Below are 18,737 nucleotides of genomic sequence, written 5' to 3' on the forward strand. Positions count from 1 at the left end.
TCATATATAGGATTACTTTAACTGGCCGCCTTGCGGTTTGCAAAATAGTCACTTAATACATGCAATTTTAGCCACGGTTGTGTTATAATTTATGCAATTCGTAGCCAAACAGTGTATTATGACAAAAGCGCAAACTTTTTGCTTCCAACCATCCACAATACAGTGGAACGGCAGCAAAACAAAGCACAGATGGATTGGGTACGGGGAACCTGTATAACCGGACATTGAACCGGAAGCATGACTTCAGTGGGTTTAGGCCGGTAATTGGGAAAATCAGTGGCGAATTGCTTTTAGCCTAATTGTTGTGATAAACTTATTAAATAGGTAAGTATCAACTCTATTTGATAAGTTTTATTTGAATGCACTCTGCGTTAGCGGAGTGCAGCCTAAAGAATGGAACTGAGCGATTTGCACTAACTTAAAAGTTAGTTTAATAAAGGGAAAATTTACAATTAGTTTTGATGTTTCCGAGACAGTTCCAAATATCAAATATACAGTATACGCAAGCAGGGGAACTATTAGAATGGCCTTTACAAGTATATGGGGTGTGTTTGGAGCAATGGTTATTGCTGAAATTGTCATTTACACAAAGTATCCGCGCTCGATGAGGCTTAACTTTTTCGATCACCGAACTTTGTTTTGATCACCAAATCGTCAATTTTAGTCCGAATTGGCTCATTTTTTGTGGGCACGCTCCACTTGAGCCATAATTTGGGATAAAATAAAAAAATTGGGCACAGCGAACCGTTTTGGTCAAGTTTTTACCGATTTCCAAAAAAGTATCCGCGCTCGATGAGGCTTAACTTTTTCGATCACCGAACTTTGTTTTGGTCACCAAATCGTCAATTTTAGTCCGAATTGGCTCATTTTTTGTGGGCATGCTCCACTTGAGCCATAGATTGGGATAAAACAAAAAAATTGGGCACAGCGAACCGTTTTGGTCAAGTTTTTACCGATTTCCAAAAAAGTATCCGCGCTCGATGAGGCTTAACTTTTTCGATCACCGAACTTTGTTTTGGTCACCAAATCGTCAATTTTAGTCCGAATTGGCTCATTTTTTGTGGGCATGCTCCACTTGAGCCATAGATTGGGATAAAACAAAAAAATCTGGCACAGCGAACCATTTTGGACAAGTTTTTACCCATTTCCAAAAAAGTATCCGCGCTCGATGAGGCTTAACTTTTTCGATCACCGAGGCTTTTTGAGGCTCTAAAAAGTGTAAATATCGAATAAAAGTATTCTATGAGGTTTGAATACTCAAAAGAAAAAGCCTACAACACCTGGTGTTCCCAAGCGGTCACCCATCCAAGTACTAACCAGGCCCAATGTTGCTTAACTTCGGTGATCGGACGAGAACCGGTGCATTCAACATGGTATGGTCGTAGGCATTTGCGTGAGCGGGAGCGAATTTATATACAACAGTATTGTATTGTAGTCTTATATTCATATATAGGATTACTTTAACTGGCCGCCTTGCGGTTTGCAAAATAGTCACTTAATACATGCAATTTTAGCCACGGTTGTGTTATAATTTATGCAATTCGTAGCCAAACAGTGTATTATGACAAAAGCGCAAACTTTTTGCTTCCAACCATCCACAATACAGTGGAACGGCAGCAAAACAAAGCACAGATGGATTGGGTACGGGGAACCTGTATAACCGGACATTGAACCGGAAGCATGACTTCAGTGGGTTTAGGCCGGTAATTGGGAAAATCAGTGGCGAATTGTTTTTAGCCTAATTGTTGTGATAAACTTATTAAATAGGTAAGTATCAACTCTATTTGATAAGTTTTATTTGAATGCACTCTGCGTTAGCGGAGTGCAGCCTAAAGAATGGAACTGAGCGATTTGCACTAACTTAAAAGTTAGTTTAATAAAGGGAAAATTTACAATTAGTTTTGATGTTTCCGAGACAGTTCCAAATATCAAATATACAGTATACGCAAGCAGGGGAACTATTAGAATGGCCTTTACAAGTATATGGGGTGTGTTTGGAGCAATGGTTATTGCTGAAATTGTCATTTACAAAAAGTATCCGCGCTCGATGAGGCTTAACTTTTTCGATCACCGAACTTTGTTTTGATCACCAAATCGTCAATTTTAGTCCGAATTGGCTCATTTTTTGTGGGCACGCTCCACTTGAGCCATAATTTGGGATAAAATAAAAAAATTGGGCACAGCGAACCGTTTTGGTCAAGTTTTTACCGATTTCCAAAAAAGTATCCGCGCTCGATGAGGCTTAACTTTTTCGATCACCGAACTTTGTTTTGGTCACCAAATCGTCAATTTTAGTCCGAATTGGCTCATTTTTTGTGGGCATGCTCCACTTGAGCCATAGATTGGGATAAAACAAAAAAATTGGGCACAGCGAACCGTTTTGGTCAAGTTTTTACCGATTTCCAAAAAAGTATCCGCGCTCGATGAGGCTTAACTTTTTCGATCACCGAACTTTGTTTTGGTCACCAAATCGTCAATTTTAGTCCGAATTGGCTCATTTTTTGTGGGCATGCTCCACTTGAGCCATAGATTGGGATAAAACAAAAAAATCTGGCACAGCGAACCATTTTGGACAAGTTTTTACCCATTTCCAAAAAAGTATCCGCGCTCGATGAGGCTTAACTTTTTCGATCACCGAGGCTTTTTGAGGCTCTAAAAAGTGTAAATATCGAATAAAAGTATTCTATGAGGTTTGAATACTCAAAAGAAAAAGCCTACAACACCTGGTGTTCCCAAGCGGTCACCCATCCAAGTACTAACCAGGCCCAATGTTGCTTAACTTCGGTGATCGGACGAGAACCGGTGCATTCAACATGGTATGGTCGTAGGCATTTGCGTGAGCGGGAGCGAATTTATATACAACAGTATTGTATTGTAGTCTTATATTCATATATAGGATTACTTTAACTGGCCGCCTTGCGGTTTGCAAAATAGTCACTTAATACATGCAATTTTAGCCACGGTTGTGTTATAATTTATGCAATTCGTAGCCAAACAGTGTATTATGACAAAAGCGCAAACTTTTTGCTTCCAACCATCCACAATACAGTGGAACGGCAGCAAAACAAAGCACAGATGGATTGGGTACGGGGAACCTGTATAACCGGACATTGAACCGGAAGCATGACTTCAGTGGGTTTAGGCCGGTAATTGGGAAAATCAGTGGCGAATTGTTTTTAGCCTAATTGTTGTGATAAACTTATTAAATAGGTAAGTATCAACTCTATTTGATAAGTTTTATTTGAATGCACTCTGCGTTAGCGGAGTGCAGCCTAAAGAATGGAACTGAGCGATTTGCACTAACTTAAAAGTTAGTTTAATAAAGGGAAAATTTACAATTAGTTTTGATGTTTCCGAGACAGTTCCAAATATCAAATATACAGTATACGCAAGCAGGGGAACTATTAGAATGGCCTTTACAAGTATATGGGGTGTGTTTGGAGCAATGGTTATTGCTGAAATTGTCATTTACAAAAAGTATCCGCGCTCGATGAGGCTTAACTTTTTCGATCACCGAACTTTGTTTTGATCACCAAATCGTCAATTTTAGTCCGAATTGGCTCATTTTTTGTGGGCACGCTCCACTTGAGCCATAATTTGGGATAAAATAAAAAAATTGGGCACAGCGAACCGTTTTGGTCAAGTTTTTACCGATTTCCAAAAAAGTATCCGCGCTCGATGAGGCTTAACTTTTTCGATCACCGAACTTTGTTTTGGTCACCAAATCGTCAATTTTAGTCCGAATTGGCTCATTTTTTGTGGGCATGCTCCACTTGAGCCATAGATTGGGATAAAACAAAAAAATTGGGCACAGCGAACCGTTTTGGTCAAGTTTTTACCGATTTCCAAAAAAGTATCCGCGCTCGATGAGGCTTAACTTTTTCGATCACCGAACTTTGTTTTGGTCACCAAATCGTCAATTTTAGTCCGAATTGGCTCATTTTTTGTGGGCATGCTCCACTTGAGCCATAGATTGGGATAAAACAAAAAAATCTGGCACAGCGAACCATTTTGGACAAGTTTTTACCCATTTCCAAAAAAGTATCCGCGCTCGATGAGGCTTAACTTTTTCGATCACCGAGGCTTTTTGAGGCTCTAAAAAGTGTAAATATCGAATAAAAGTATTCTATGAGGTTTGAATACTCAAAAGAAAAAGCCTACAACACCTGGTGTTCCCAAGCGGTCACCCATCCAAGTACTAACCAGGCCCAATGTTGCTTAACTTCGGTGATCGGACGAGAACCGGTGCATTCAACATGGTATGGTCGTAGGCATTTGCGTGAGCGGGAGCGAATTTATATACAACAGTATTGTATTGTAGTCTTATATTCATATATAGGATTACTTTAACTGGCCGCCTTGCGGTTTGCAAAATAGTCACTTAATACATGCAATTTTAGCCACGGTTGTGTTATAATTTATGCAATTCGTAGCCAAACAGTGTATTATGACAAAAGCGCAAACTTTTTGCTTCCAACCATCCACAATACAGTGGAACGGCAGCAAAACAAAGCACAGATGGATTGGGTACGGGGAACCTGTATAACCGGACATTGAACCGGAAGCATGACTTCAGTGGGTTTAGGCCGGTAATTGGGAAAATCAGTGGCGAATTGTTTTTAGCCTAATTGTTGTGATAAACTTATTAAATAGGTAAGTATCAACTCTATTTGATAAGTTTTATTTGAATGCACTCTGCGTTAGCGGAGTGCAGCCTAAAGAATGGAACTGAGCGATTTGCACTAACTTAAAAGTTAGTTTAATAAAGGGAAAATTTACAATTAGTTTTGATGTTTCCGAGACAGTTCCAAATATCAAATATACAGTATACGCAAGCAGGGGAACTATTAGAATGGCCTTTACAAGTATATGGGGTGTGTTTGGAGCAATGGTTATTGCTGAAATTGTCATTTACAAAAAGTATCCGCGCTCGATGAGGCTTAACTTTTTCGATCACCGAACTTTGTTTTGATCACCAAATCGTCAATTTTAGTCCGAATTGGCTCATTTTTTGTGGGCACGCTCCACTTGAGCCATAATTTGGGATAAAATAAAAAAATTGGGCACAGCGAACCGTTTTGGTCAAGTTTTTACCGATTTCCAAAAAAGTATCCGCGCTCGATGAGGCTTAACTTTTTCGATCACCGAACTTTGTTTTGGTCACCAAATCGTCAATTTTAGTCTGAATTGGCTCATTTTTTGTGGGCATGCTCCACTTGAGCCATAGATTGGGATAAAACAAAAAAATTGGGCACAGCGAACCGTTTTGGTCAAGTTTTTTACCGATTTCCAAAAAAGTATCCGCGCTCGATGAGGCTTAACTTTTTCGATCACCGAACTTTGTTTTGGTCACCAAATCGTCAATTTTAGTCCGAATTGGCTCATTTTTTGTGGGCATGCTCCACTTGAGCCATAGATTGGGATAAAACAAAAAAATCTGGCACAGCGAACCATTTTGGACAAGTTTTTACCCATTTCCAAAAAAGTATCCGCGCTCGATGAGGCTTAACTTTTTCGATCACCGAGGCTTTTTGAGGCTCTAAAAAGTGTAAATATCGAATAAAAGTATTCTATGAGGTTTGAATACTCAAAAGAAAAAGCCTACAACACCTGGTGTTCCCAAGCGGTCACCCATCCAAGTACTAACCAGGCCCAATGTTGCTTAACTTCGGTGATCGGACGAGAACCGGTGCATTCAACATGGTATGGTCGTAGGCATTTGCGTGAGCGGGAGCGAATTTATATACAACAGTATTGTATTGTAGTCTTATATTCATATATAGGATTACTTTAACTGGCCGCCTTGCGGTTTGCAAAATAGTCACTTAATACATGCAATTTTAGCCACGGTTGTGTTATAATTTATGCAATTCGTAGCCAAACAGTGTATTATGACAAAAGCGCAAACTTTTTGCTTCCAACCATCCACAATACAGTGGAACGGCAGCAAAACAAAGCACAGATGGATTGGGTACGGGGAACCTGTATAACCGGACATTGAACCGGAAGCATGACTTCAGTGGGTTTAGGCCGGTAATTGGGAAAATCAGTGGCGAATTGCTTTTAGCCTAATTGTTGTGATAAACTTATTAAATAGGTAAGTATCAACTCTATTTGATAAGTTTTATTTGAATGCACTCTGCGTTAGCGGAGTGCAGCCTAAAGAATGGAACTGAGCGATTTGCACTAACTTAAAAGTTAGTTTAATAAAGGGAAAATTTACAATTAGTTTTGATGTTTCCGAGACAGTTCCAAATATCAAATATACAGTATACGCAAGCAGGGGAACTATTAGAATGGCCTTTACAAGTATATGGGGTGTGTTTGGAGCAATGGTTATTGCTGAAATTGTCATTTACAAAAAGTATCCGCGCTCGATGAGGCTTAACTTTTTCGATCACCGAACTTTGTTTTGATCACCAAATCGTCAATTTTAGTCCGAATTGGCTCATTTTTTGTGGGCACGCTCCACTTGAGCCATAATTTGGGATAAAATAAAAAAATTGGGCACAGCGAACCGTTTTGGTCAAGTTTTTACCGATTTCCAAAAAAGTATCCGCGCTCGATGAGGCTTAACTTTTTCGATCACCGAACTTTGTTTTGGTCACCAAATCGTCAATTTTAGTCCGAATTGGCTCATTTTTTGTGGGCATGCTCCACTTGAGCCATAGATTGGGATAAAACAAAAAAATTGGGCACAGCGAACCGTTTTGGTCAAGTTTTTACCGATTTCCAAAAAAGTATCCGCGCTCGATGAGGCTTAACTTTTTCGATCACCGAACTTTGTTTTGGTCACCAAATCGTCAATTTTAGTCCGAATTGGCTCATTTTTTGTGGGCATGCTCCACTTGAGCCATAGATTGGGATAAAACAAAAAAATCTGGCACAGCGAACCATTTTGGACAAGTTTTTACCCATTTCCAAAAAAGTATCCGCGCTCGATGAGGCTTAACTTTTTCGATCACCGAGGCTTTTTGAGGCTCTAAAAAGTGTAAATATCGAATAAAAGTATTCTATGAGGTTTGAATACTCAAAAGAAAAAGCCTACAACACCTGGTGTTCCCAAGCGGTCACCCATCCAAGTACTAACCAGGCCCAATGTTGCTTAACTTCGGTGATCGGACGAGAACCGGTGCATTCAACATGGTATGGTCGTAGGCATTTGCGTGAGCGGGAGCGAATTTATATACAACAGTATTGTATTGTAGTCTTATATTCATATATAGGATTACTTTAACTGGCCGCCTTGCGGTTTGCAAAATAGTCACTTAATACATGCAATTTTAGCCACGGTTGTGTTATAATTTATGCAATTCGTAGCCAAACAGTGTATTATGACAAAAGCGCAAACTTTTTGCTTCCAACCATCCACAATACAGTGGAACGGCAGCAAAACAAAGCACAGATGGATTGGGTACGGGGAACCTGTATAACCGGACATTGAACCGGAAGCATGACTTCAGTGGGTTTAGGCCGGTAATTGGGAAAATCAGTGGCGAATTGTTTTTAGCCTAATTGTTGTGATAAACTTATTAAATAGGTAAGTATCAACTCTATTTGATAAGTTTTATTTGAATGCACTCTGCGTTAGCGGAGTGCAGCCTAAAGAATGGAACTGAGCGATTTGCACTAACTTAAAAGTTAGTTTAATAAAGGGAAAATTTACAATTAGTTTTGATGTTTCCGAGACAGTTCCAAATATCAAATATACAGTATACGCAAGCAGGGGAACTATTAGAATGGCCTTTACAAGTATATGGGGTGTGTTTGGAGCAATGGTTATTGCTGAAATTGTCATTTACAAAAAGTATCCGCGCTCGATGAGGCTTAACTTTTTCGATCACCGAATTTGTTTTGATCACCAAATCGTCAATTTTAGTCCGAATTGGCTCATTTTTTGTGGGCACGCTCCACTTGAGCCATAATTTGGGATAAAATAAAAAAATTGGGCACAGCGAACCGTTTTGGTCAAGTTTTTACCGATTTCCAAAAAAGTATCCGCGCTCGATGAGGCTTAACTTTTTCGATCACCGAACTTTGTTTTGGTCACCAAATCGTCAATTTTAGTCCGAATTGGCTCATTTTTTGTGGGCATGCTCCACTTGAGCCATAGATTGGGATAAAACAAAAAAATTGGGCACAGCGAACCGTTTTGGTCAAGTTTTTACCGATTTCCAAAAAAGTATCCGCGCTCGATGAGGCTTAACTTTTTCGATCACCGAACTTTGTTTTGGTCACCAAATCGTCAATTTTAGTCCGAATTGGCTCATTTTTTGTGGGCATGCTCCACTTGAGCCATAGATTGGGATAAAACAAAAAAATCTGGCACAGCGAACCATTTTGGACAAGTTTTTACCCATTTCCAAAAAAGTATCCGCGCTCGATGAGGCTTAACTTTTTCGATCACCGAGGCTTTTTGAGGCTCTAAAAAGTGTAAATATCGAATAAAAGTATTCTATGAGGTTTGAATACTCAAAAGAAAAAGCCTACAACACCTGGTGTTCCCAAGCGGTCACCCATCCAAGTACTAACCAGGCCCAATGTTGCTTAACTTCGGTGATCGGACGTGAACCGGTGCATTCAACATGGTATGGTCGTAGGCATTTGCGTGAGCGGGAGCGAATTTATATACAACAGTATTGTATTGTAGTCTTATATTCATATATAGGATTACTTTAACTGGCCGCCTTGCGGTTTGCAAAATAGTCACTTAATACATGCAATTTTAGCCACGGTTGTGTTATAATTTATGCAATTCGTAGCCAAACAGTGTATTATGACAAAAGCGCAAACTTTTTGCTTCCAACCATCCACAATACAGTGGAACGGCAGCAAAACAAAGCACAGATGGATTGGGTACGGGGAACCTGTATAACCGGACATTGAACCGGAAGCATGACTTCAGTGGGTTTAGGCCGGTAATTGGGAAAATCAGTGGCGAATTGCTTTTAGCCTAATTGTTGTGATAAACTTATTAAATAGGTAAGTATCAACTCTATTTGATAAGTTTTATTTGAATGCACTCTGCGTTAGCGGAGTGCAGCCTAAAGAATGGAACTGAGCGATTTGCACTAACTTAAAAGTTAGTTTAATAAAGGGAAAATTTACAATTAGTTTTGATGTTTCCGAGACAGTTCCAAATATCAAATATACAGTATACGCAAGCAGGGGAACTATTAGAATGGCCTTTACAAGTATATGGGGTGTGTTTGGAGCAATGGTTATTGCTGAAATTGTCATTTACAAAAAGTATCCGCGCTCGATGAGGCTTAACTTTTTCGATCACCGAACTTTGTTTTGATCACCAAATCGTCAATTTTAGTCCGAATTGGCTCATTTTTTGTGGGCACGCTCCACTTGAGCCATAATTTGGGATAAAATAAAAAAATTGGGCACAGCGAACCGTTTTGGTCAAGTTTTTACCGATTTCCAAAAAAGTATCCGCGCTCGATGAGGCTTAACTTTTTCGATCACCGAACTTTGTTTTGGTCACCAAATCGTCAATTTTAGTCCGAATTGGCTCATTTTTTGTGGGCATGCTCCACTTGAGCCATAGATTGGGATAAAACAAAAAAATCTGGCACAGCGAACCATTTTGGACAAGTTTTTACCCATTTCCAAAAAAGTATCCGCGCTCGATGAGGCTTAACTTTTTCGATCACCGAGGCTTTTTGAGGCTCTAAAAAGTGTAAATATCGAATAAAAGTATTCTATGAGGTTTGAATACTCAAAAGAAAAAGCCTACAACACCTGGTGTTCCCAAGCGGTCACCCATCCAAGTACTAACCAGGCCCAATGTTGCTTAACTTCGGTGATCGGACGAGAACCGGTGCATTCAACATGGTATGGTCGTAGGCATTTGCGTGAGCGGGAGCGAATTTATATACAACAGTATTGTATTGTAGTCTTATATTCATATATAGGATTACTTTAACTGGCCGCCTTGCGGTTTGCAAAATAGTCACTTAATACATGCAATTTTAGCCACGGTTGTGTTATAATTTATGCAATTCGTAGCCAAACAGTGTATTATGACAAAAGCGCAAACTTTTTGCTTCCAACCATCCACAATACAGTGGAACGGCAGCAAAACAAAGCACAGATGGATTGGGTACGGGGAACCTGTATAACCGGACATTGAACCGGAAGCATGACTTCAGTGGGTTTAGGCCGGTAATTGGGAAAATCAGTGGCGAATTGCTTTTAGCCTAATTGTTGTGATAAACTTATTAAATAGGTAAGTATCAACTCTATTTGATAAGTTTTATTTGAATGCACTCTGCGTTAGCGGAGTGCAGCCTAAAGAATGGAACTGAGCGATTTGCACTAACTTAAAAGTTAGTTTAATAAAGGGAAAATTTACAATTAGTTTTGATGTTTCCGAGACAGTTCCAAATATCAAATATACAGTATACGCAAGCAGGGGAACTATTAGAATGGCCTTTACAAGTATATGGGGTGTGTTTGGAGCAATGGTTATTGCTGAAATTGTCATTTACAAAAAGTATCCGCGCTCGATGAGGCTTAACTTTTTCGATCACCGAACTTTGTTTTGATCACCAAATCGTCAATTTTAGTCCGAATTGGCTCATTTTTTGTGGGCACGCTCCACTTGAGCCATAATTTGGGATAAAATAAAAAAATTGGGCACAGCGAACCGTTTTGGTCAAGTTTTTACCGATTTCCAAAAAAGTATCCGCGCTCGATGAGGCTTAACTTTTTCGATCACCGAACTTTGTTTTGGTCACCAAATCGTCAATTTTAGTCCGAATTGGCTCATTTTTTGTGGGCATGCTCCACTTGAGCCATAGATTGGGATAAAACAAAAAAATTGGGCACAGCGAACCGTTTTGGTCAAGTTTTTACCGATTTCCAAAAAAGTATCCGCGCTCGATGAGGCTTAACTTTTTCGATCACCGAACTTTGTTTTGGTCACCAAATCGTCAATTTTAGTCCGAATTGGCTCATTTTTTGTGGGCATGCTCCACTTGAGCCATAGATTGGGATAAAACAAAAAAATCTGGCACAGCGAACCATTTTGGACAAGTTTTTACCCATTTCCAAAAAAGTATCCGCGCTCGATGAGGCTTAACTTTTTCGATCACCGAGGCTTTTTGAGGCTCTAAAAAGTGTAAATATCGAATAAAAGTATTCTATGAGGTTTGAATACTCAAAAGAAAAAGCCTACAACACCTGGTGTTCCCAAGCGGTCACCCATCCAAGTACTAACCAGGCCCAATGTTGCTTAACTTCGGTGATCGGACGAGAACCGGTGCATTCAACATGGTATGGTCGTAGGCATTTGCGTGAGCGGGAGCGAATTTATATACAACAGTATTGTATTGTAGTCTTATATTCATATATAGGATTACTTTAACTGGCCGCCTTGCGGTTTGCAAAATAGTCACTTAATACATGCAATTTTAGCCACGGTTGTGTTATAATTTATGCAATTCGTAGCCAAACAGTGTATTATGACAAAAGCGCAAACTTTTTGCTTCCAACCATCCACAATACAGTGGAACGGCAGCAAAACAAAGCACAGATGGATTGGGTACGGGGAACCTGTATAACCGGACATTGAACCGGAAGCATGACTTCAGTGGGTTTAGGCCGGTAATTGGGAAAATCAGTGGCGAATTGCTTTTAGCCTAATTGTTGTGATAAACTTATTAAATAGGTAAGTATCAACTCTATTTGATAAGTTTTATTTGAATGCACTCTGCGTTAGCGGAGTGCAGCCTAAAGAATGGAACTGAGCGATTTGCACTAACTTAAAAGTTAGTTTAATAAAGGGAAAATTTACAATTAGTTTTGATGTTTCCGAGACAGTTCCAAATATCAAATATACAGTATACGCAAGCAGGGGAACTATTAGAATGGCCTTTACAAGTATATGGGGTGTGTTTGGAGCAATGGTTATTGCTGAAATTGTCATTTACAAAAAGTATCCGCGCTCGATGAGGCTTAACTTTTTCGATCACCGAACTTTGTTTTGATCACCAAATCGTCAATTTTAGTCCGAATTGGCTCATTTTTTGTGGGCACGCTCCACTTGAGCCATAATTTGGGATAAAATAAAAAAATTGGGCACAGCGAACCGTTTTGGTCAAGTTTTTACCGATTTCCAAAAAAGTATCCGCGCTCGATGAGGCTTAACTTTTTCGATCACCGAACTTTGTTTTGGTCACCAAATCGTCAATTTTAGTCCGAATTGGCTCATTTTTTGTGGGCATGCTCCACTTGAGCCATAGATTGGGATAAAGCAAAAAAATTGGGCACAGCGAACCGTTTTGGTCAAGTTTTTACCGATTTCCAAAAAAGTATCCGCGCTCGATGAGGCTTAACTTTTTCGATCACCGAACTTTGTTTTGGTCACCAAATCGTCAATTTTAGTCCGAATTGGCTCATTTTTTGTGGGCATGCTCCACTTGAGCCATAGATTGGGATAAAACAAAAAAATCTGGCACAGCGAACCATTTTGGACAAGTTTTTACCCATTTCCAAAAAAGTATCCGCGCTCGATGAGGCTTAACTTTTTCGATCACCGAGGCTTTTTGAGGCTCTAAAAAGTGTAAATATCGAATAAAAGTATTCTATGAGGTTTGAATACTCAAAAGAAAAAGCCTACAACACCTGGTGTTCCCAAGCGGTCACCCATCCAAGTACTAACCAGGCCCAATGTTGCTTAACTTCGGTGATCGGACGAGAACCGGTGCATTCAACATGGTATGGTCGTAGGCATTTGCGTGAGCGGGAGCGAATTTATATACAACAGTATTGTATTGTAGTCTTATATTCATATATAGGATTACTTTAACTGGCCGCCTTGCGGTTTGCAAAATAGTCACTTAATACATGCAATTTTAGCCACGGTTGTGTTATAATTTATGCAATTCGTAGCCAAACAGTGTATTATGACAAAAGCGCAAACTTTTTGCTTCCAACCATCCACAATACAGTGGAACGGCAGCAAAACAAAGCACAGATGGATTGGGTACGGGGAACCTGTATAACCGGACATTGAACCGGAAGCATGACTTCAGTGGGTTTAGGCCGGTAATTGGGAAAATCAGTGGCGAATTGCTTTTAGCCTAATTGTTGTGATAAACTTATTAAATAGGTAAGTATCAACTCTATTTGATAAGTTTTATTTGAATGCACTCTGCGTTAGCGGAGTGCAGCCTAAAGAATGGAACTGAGCGATTTGCACTAACTTAAAAGTTAGTTTAATAAAGGGAAAATTTACAATTAGTTTTGATGTTTCCGAGACAGTTCCAAATATCAAATATACAGTATACGCAAGCAGGGGAACTATTAGAATGGCCTTTACAAGTATATGGGGTGTGTTTGGAGCAATGGTTATTGCTGAAATTGTCATTTACAAAAAGTATCCGCGCTCGATGAGGCTTAACTTTTTCGATCACCGAACTTTGTTTTGATCACCAAATCGTCAATTTTAGTCCGAATTGGCTCATTTTTTGTGGGCACGCTCCACTTGAGCCATAATTTGGGATAAAATAAAAAAATTGGGCACAGCGAACCGTTTTGGTCAAGTTTTTACCGATTTCCAAAAAAGTATCCGCGCTCGATGAGGCTTAACTTTTTCGATCACCGAACTTTGTTTTGGTCACCAAATCGTCAATTTTAGTCCGAATTGGCTCATTTTTTGTGGGCATGCTCCACTTGAGCCATAGATTGGGATAAAGCAAAAAAATTGGGCACAGCGAACCGTTTTGGTCAAGTTTTTACCGATTTCCAAAAAAGTATCCGCGCTCGATGAGGCTTAACTTTTTCGATCACCGAACTTTGTTTTGGTCACCAAATCGTCAATTTTAGTCCGAATTGGCTCATTTTTTGTGGGCATGCTCCACTTGAGCCATAGATTGGGATAAAACAAAAAAATCTGGCACAGCGAACCATTTTGGACAAGTTTTTACCCATTTCCAAAAAAGTATCCGCGCTCGATGAGGCTTAACTTTTTCGATCACCGAGGCTTTTTGAGGCTCTAAAAAGTGTAAATATCGAATAAAAGTATTCTATGAGGTTTGAATACTCAAAAGAAAAAGCCTACAACACCTGGTGTTCCCAAGCGGTCACCCATCCAAGTACTAACCAGGCCCAATGTTGCTTAACTTCGGTGATCGGACGAGAACCGGTGCATTCAACATGGTATGGTCGTAGGCATTTGCGTGAGCGGGAGCGAATTTATATACAACAGTATTGTATTGTAGTCTTATATTCATATATAGGATTACTTTAACTGGCCGCCTTGCGGTTTGCAAAATAGTCACTTAATACATGCAATTTTAGCCACGGTTGTGTTATAATTTATGCAATTCGTAGCCAAACAGTGTATTATGACAAAAGCGCAAACTTTTTGCTTCCAACCATCCACAATACAGTGGAACGGCAGCAAAACAAAGCACAGATGGATTGGGTACGGGGAACCTGTATAACCGGACATTGAACCGGAAGCATGACTTCAGTGGGTTTAGGCCGGTAATTGGGAAAATCAGTGGCGAATTGCTTTTAGCCTAATTGTTGTGATAAACTTATTAAATAGGTAAGTATCAACTCTATTTGATAAGTTTTATTTGAATGCACTCTGCGTTAGCGGAGTGCAGCCTAAAGAATGGAACTGAGCGATTTGCACTAACTTAAAAGTTAGTTTAATAAAGGGAAAATTTACAATTAGTTTTGATGTTTCCGAGACAGTTCCAAATATCAAATATACAGTATACGCAAGCAGGGGAACTATTAGAATGGCCTTTACAAGTATATGGGGTGTGTTTGGAGCAATGGTTATTGCTGAAATTGTCATTTACAAAAAGTATCCGCGCTCGATGAGGCTTAACTTTTTCGATCACCGAACTTTGTTTTGATCACCAAATCGTCAATTTTAGTCCGAATTGGCTCATTTTTTGTGGGCACGCTCCACTTGAGCCATAATTTGGGATAAAATAAAAAAATTGGGCACAGCGAACCGTTTTGGTCAAGTTTTTACCGATTTCCAAAAAAGTATCCGCGCTCGATGAGGCTTAACTTTTTCGATCACCGAACTTTGTTTTGGTCACCAAATCGTCAATTTTAGTCCGAATTGGCTCATTTTTTGTGGGCATGCTCCACTTGAGCCATAGATTGGGATAAAGCAAAAAAATTGGGCACAGCGAACCGTTTTGGTCAAGTTTTTACCGATTTCCAAAAAAGTATCCGCGCTCGATGAGGCTTAACTTTTTCGATCACCGAACTTTGTTTTGGTCACCAAATCGTCAATTTTAGTCCGAATTGGCTCATTTTTTGTGGGCATGCTCCACTTGAGCCATAGATTGGGATAAAACAAAAAAATCTGGCACAGCGAACCATTTTGGACAAGTTTTTACCCATTTCCAAAAAAGTATCCGCGCTCGATGAGGCTTAACTTTTTCGATCACCGAGGCTTTTTGAGGCTCTAAAAAGTGTAAATATCGAATAAAAGTATTCTATGAGGTTTGAATACTCAAAAGAAAAAGCCTACAACACCTGGTGTTCCCAAGCGGTCACCCATCCAAGTACTAACCAGGCCCAATGTTGCTTAACTTCGGTGATCGGACGAGAACCGGTGCATTCAACATGGTATGGTCGTAGGCATTTGCGTGAGCGGGAGCGAATTTATATACAACAGTATTGTATTGTAGTCTTATATTCATATATAGGATTACTTTAACTGGCCGCCTTGCGGTTTGCAAAATAGTCACTTAATACATGCAATTTTAGCCACGGTTGTGTTATAATTTATGCAATTCGTAGCCAAACAGTGTATTATGACAAAAGCGCAAACTTTTTGCTTCCAACCATCCACAATACAGTGGAACGGCAGCAAAACAAAGCACAGATGGATTGGGTACGGGGAACCTGTATAACCGGACATTGAACCGGAAGCATGACTTCAGTGGGTTTAGGCCGGTAATTGGGAAAATCAGTGGCGAATTGCTTTTAGCCTAATTGTTGTGATAAACTTATTAAATAGGTAAGTATCAACTCTATTTGATAAGTTTTATTTGAATGCACTCTGCGTTAGCGGAGTGCAGCCTAAAGAATGGAACTGAGCGATTTGCACTAACTTAAAAGTTAGTTTAATAAAGGGAAAATTTACAATTAGTTTTGATGTTTCCGAGACAGTTCCAAATATCAAATATACAGTATACGCAAGCAGGGGAACTATTAGAATGGCCTTTACAAGTATATGGGGTGTGTTTGGAGCAATGGTTATTGCTGAAATTGTCATTTACAAAAAGTATCCGCGCTCGATGAGGCTTAACTTTTTCGATCACCGAACTTTGTTTTGATCACCAAATCGTCAATTTTAGTCCGAATTGGCTCATTTTTTGTGGGCACGCTCCACTTGAGCCATAATTTGGGATAAAATAAAAAAATTGGGCACAGCGAACCGTTTTGGTCAAGTTTTTACCGATTTCCAAAAAAGTATCCGCGCTCGATGAGGCTTAACTTTTTCGATCACCGAACTTTGTTTTGGTCACCAAATCGTCAATTTTAGTCCGAATTGGCTCATTTTTTGTGGGCATGCTCCACTTGAGCCATAGATTGGGATAAAGCAAAAAAATTGGGCACAGCGAACCGTTTTGGTCAAGTTTTTACCGATTTCCAAAAAAGTATCCGCGCTCGATGAGGCTTAACTTTTTCGATCACCGAACTTTGTTTTGGTCACCAAATCGTCAATTTTAGTCCGAATTGGCTCATTTTTTGTGGGCATGCTCCACTTGAGCCATAGATTGGGATAAAACAAAAAAATCTGGCACAGCGAACCATTTTGGACAAGTTTTTACCCATTTCCAAAAAAGTATCCGCGCTCGATGAGGCTTAACTTTTTCGATCACCGAGGCTTTTTGAGGCTCTAAAAAGTGTAAATATCGAATAAAAGTATTCTATGAGGTTTGAATACTCAAAAGAAAAAGCCTACAACACCTGGTGTTCCCAAGCGGTCACCCATCCAAGTACTAACCAGGCCCAATGTTGCTTAACTTCGGTGATCGGACGAGAACCGGTGCATTCAACATGGTATGGTCGTAGGCATTTGCGTGAGCGGGAGCGAATTTATATACAACAGTATTGTATTGTAGTCTTATATTCATATATAGGATTACTTTAACTGGCCGCCTTGCGGTTTGCAAAATAGTCACTTAATACATGCAATTTTAGCCACGGTTGTGTTATAATTTATGCAATTCGTAGCCAAACAGTGTATTATGACAAAAGCGCAAACTTTTTGCTTCCAACCATCCACAATACAGTGGAACGGCAGCAAAACAAAGCACAGATGGATTGGGTACGGGGAACCTGTATAACCGGACATTGAACCGGAAGCATGACTTCAGTGGGTTTAGGCCGGTAATTGGGAAAATCAGTGGCGAATTGTTTTTAGCCTAATTGTTGTGATAAACTTATTAAATAGGTAAGTATCAACTCTATTTGATAAGTTTTATTTGAATGCACTCTGCGTTAGCGGAGTGCAGCCTAAAGAATGGAACTGAGCGATTTGCACTAACTTAAAAGTTAGTTTAATAAAGGGAAAATTTACAATTAGTTTTGATGTTTCCGAGACAGTTCCAAATATCAAATATACAGTATACGCAAGCAGGGGAACTATTAGAATGGCCTTTACAAGTATATGGGGTGTGTTTGGAGCAATGGTTATTGCTGAAATTGTCATTTACAAAAAGTATCCGCGCTCGATGAGGCTTAACTTTTTCGATCACCGAACTTTGTTTTGATCACCAAATCGTCAATTTTAGTCCGAATTGGCTCATTTTTTGTGGGCACGCTCCACTTGAGCCATAATTTGGGATAAAATAAAAAAATTGGGCACAGCGAACCGTTTTGGTCAAGTTTTTACCGATTTCCAAAAAAGTATCCGCGCTCGATGAGGCTTAACTTTTTCGATCACCGAACTTTGTTTTGGTCACCAAATCGTCAATTTTAGTCCGAATTGGCTCATTTTTTGTGGGCATGCTCCACTTGAGCCATAGATTGGGATAAAACAAAAAAATTGGGCACAGCGAACCGTTTTGGTCAAGTTTTTTACCGATTTCCAAAAAAGTATCCGCGCTCGATGAGGCTTAACTTTTTCGATCACCGAACTTTGTTTTGGTCACCAAATCGTCAATTTTAGTCCGAATTGGCTCATTTTTTGTGGGCATGCTCCACTTGAGCCATAGATTGGGATAAAACAAAAAAATCTGGCACAGCGAACCATTTTGGACAAGTTTTTACCCATTTCCAAAAAAGTATCCGCGCTCGATGAGGCTTAACTTTTTCGATCACCGAGGCTTTTTGAGGCTCTAAAAAGTGTAAATATCGAATAAAAGTATTCTATGAGGTTTGAATACTCAAAAGAAAAAGCCTACAACACCTGGTGTTCCCAAGCGGTCACCCATCCAAGTACTAACCAGGCCCAATGTTGCTTAACTTCGGTGATCGGACGAGAACCGGTGCATTCAACATGGTATGGTCGTAGGCATTTGCGTGAGCGGGAGCGAATTTATATACAACAGTATTGTATTGTAGTCTTATATTCATATATAGGATTACTTTAACTGGCCGCCTTGCGGTTTGCAAAATAGTCACTTAATACATGCAATTTTAGCCACGGTTGTGTTATAATTTATGCAATTCGTAGCCAAACAGTGTATTATGACAAAAGCGCAAACTTTTTGCTTCCAACCATCCACAATACAGTG

The 18,737-nt window shown here is 39.7% G+C and overlaps 13 non-coding genes across 13 annotated transcripts; all 13 read right to left on the reverse strand.

Annotated features, from left to right (window-relative positions):
• Window positions 1-1,268: 1,268 nt before the first annotated feature.
• Window positions 1,269-1,387, reverse strand: LOC142346679 (5S ribosomal RNA). The gene has a single exon (XR_012759726.1). It is a non-coding gene; the product is annotated as a 5S ribosomal RNA (ribosomal RNA).
• Window positions 1,388-2,711: 1,324 nt separating this feature from the next.
• Window positions 2,712-2,830, reverse strand: LOC142346681 (5S ribosomal RNA). The gene has a single exon (XR_012759728.1). It is a non-coding gene; the product is annotated as a 5S ribosomal RNA (ribosomal RNA).
• A 1,324-nt stretch (window positions 2,831-4,154) lies between these two features.
• On the reverse strand, window positions 4,155-4,273 carry LOC142346682 (5S ribosomal RNA). The gene has a single exon (XR_012759729.1). It is a non-coding gene; the product is annotated as a 5S ribosomal RNA (ribosomal RNA).
• A 1,325-nt stretch (window positions 4,274-5,598) lies between these two features.
• On the reverse strand, window positions 5,599-5,717 carry LOC142346683 (5S ribosomal RNA). Its single transcript, XR_012759730.1, has one exon. It is a non-coding gene; the product is annotated as a 5S ribosomal RNA (ribosomal RNA).
• A 1,324-nt stretch (window positions 5,718-7,041) lies between these two features.
• LOC142346684 (5S ribosomal RNA) lies at window positions 7,042-7,160 on the reverse strand. Its single transcript, XR_012759731.1, has one exon. It is a non-coding gene; the product is annotated as a 5S ribosomal RNA (ribosomal RNA).
• A 1,323-nt stretch (window positions 7,161-8,483) lies between these two features.
• On the reverse strand, window positions 8,484-8,602 carry LOC142346909 (5S ribosomal RNA). The gene has a single exon (XR_012759944.1). It is a non-coding gene; the product is annotated as a 5S ribosomal RNA (ribosomal RNA).
• A 1,136-nt stretch (window positions 8,603-9,738) lies between these two features.
• LOC142346685 (5S ribosomal RNA) lies at window positions 9,739-9,857 on the reverse strand. The gene has a single exon (XR_012759732.1). It is a non-coding gene; the product is annotated as a 5S ribosomal RNA (ribosomal RNA).
• A 1,324-nt stretch (window positions 9,858-11,181) lies between these two features.
• On the reverse strand, window positions 11,182-11,300 carry LOC142346686 (5S ribosomal RNA). The gene has a single exon (XR_012759733.1). It is a non-coding gene; the product is annotated as a 5S ribosomal RNA (ribosomal RNA).
• Window positions 11,301-12,624: 1,324 nt separating this feature from the next.
• On the reverse strand, window positions 12,625-12,743 carry LOC142346687 (5S ribosomal RNA). Its single transcript, XR_012759734.1, has one exon. It is a non-coding gene; the product is annotated as a 5S ribosomal RNA (ribosomal RNA).
• Window positions 12,744-14,067: 1,324 nt separating this feature from the next.
• LOC142346688 (5S ribosomal RNA) lies at window positions 14,068-14,186 on the reverse strand. Its single transcript, XR_012759735.1, has one exon. It is a non-coding gene; the product is annotated as a 5S ribosomal RNA (ribosomal RNA).
• Window positions 14,187-15,510: 1,324 nt separating this feature from the next.
• On the reverse strand, window positions 15,511-15,629 carry LOC142346689 (5S ribosomal RNA). Its single transcript, XR_012759736.1, has one exon. It is a non-coding gene; the product is annotated as a 5S ribosomal RNA (ribosomal RNA).
• A 1,324-nt stretch (window positions 15,630-16,953) lies between these two features.
• LOC142346691 (5S ribosomal RNA) lies at window positions 16,954-17,072 on the reverse strand. The gene has a single exon (XR_012759737.1). It is a non-coding gene; the product is annotated as a 5S ribosomal RNA (ribosomal RNA).
• Window positions 17,073-18,397: 1,325 nt separating this feature from the next.
• Window positions 18,398-18,516, reverse strand: LOC142346693 (5S ribosomal RNA). The gene has a single exon (XR_012759739.1). It is a non-coding gene; the product is annotated as a 5S ribosomal RNA (ribosomal RNA).
• Between the last annotated feature and the right edge of the window lie 221 nt (window positions 18,517-18,737).

Source organism: Convolutriloba macropyga, chromosome 9 (assembly GCF_964194025.1).
Source record: "Convolutriloba macropyga chromosome 9, txConMacr16.3, whole genome shotgun sequence".
NCBI classification, from domain to species: domain Eukaryota; kingdom Metazoa; phylum Xenacoelomorpha; order Acoela; family Convolutidae; genus Convolutriloba; species Convolutriloba macropyga.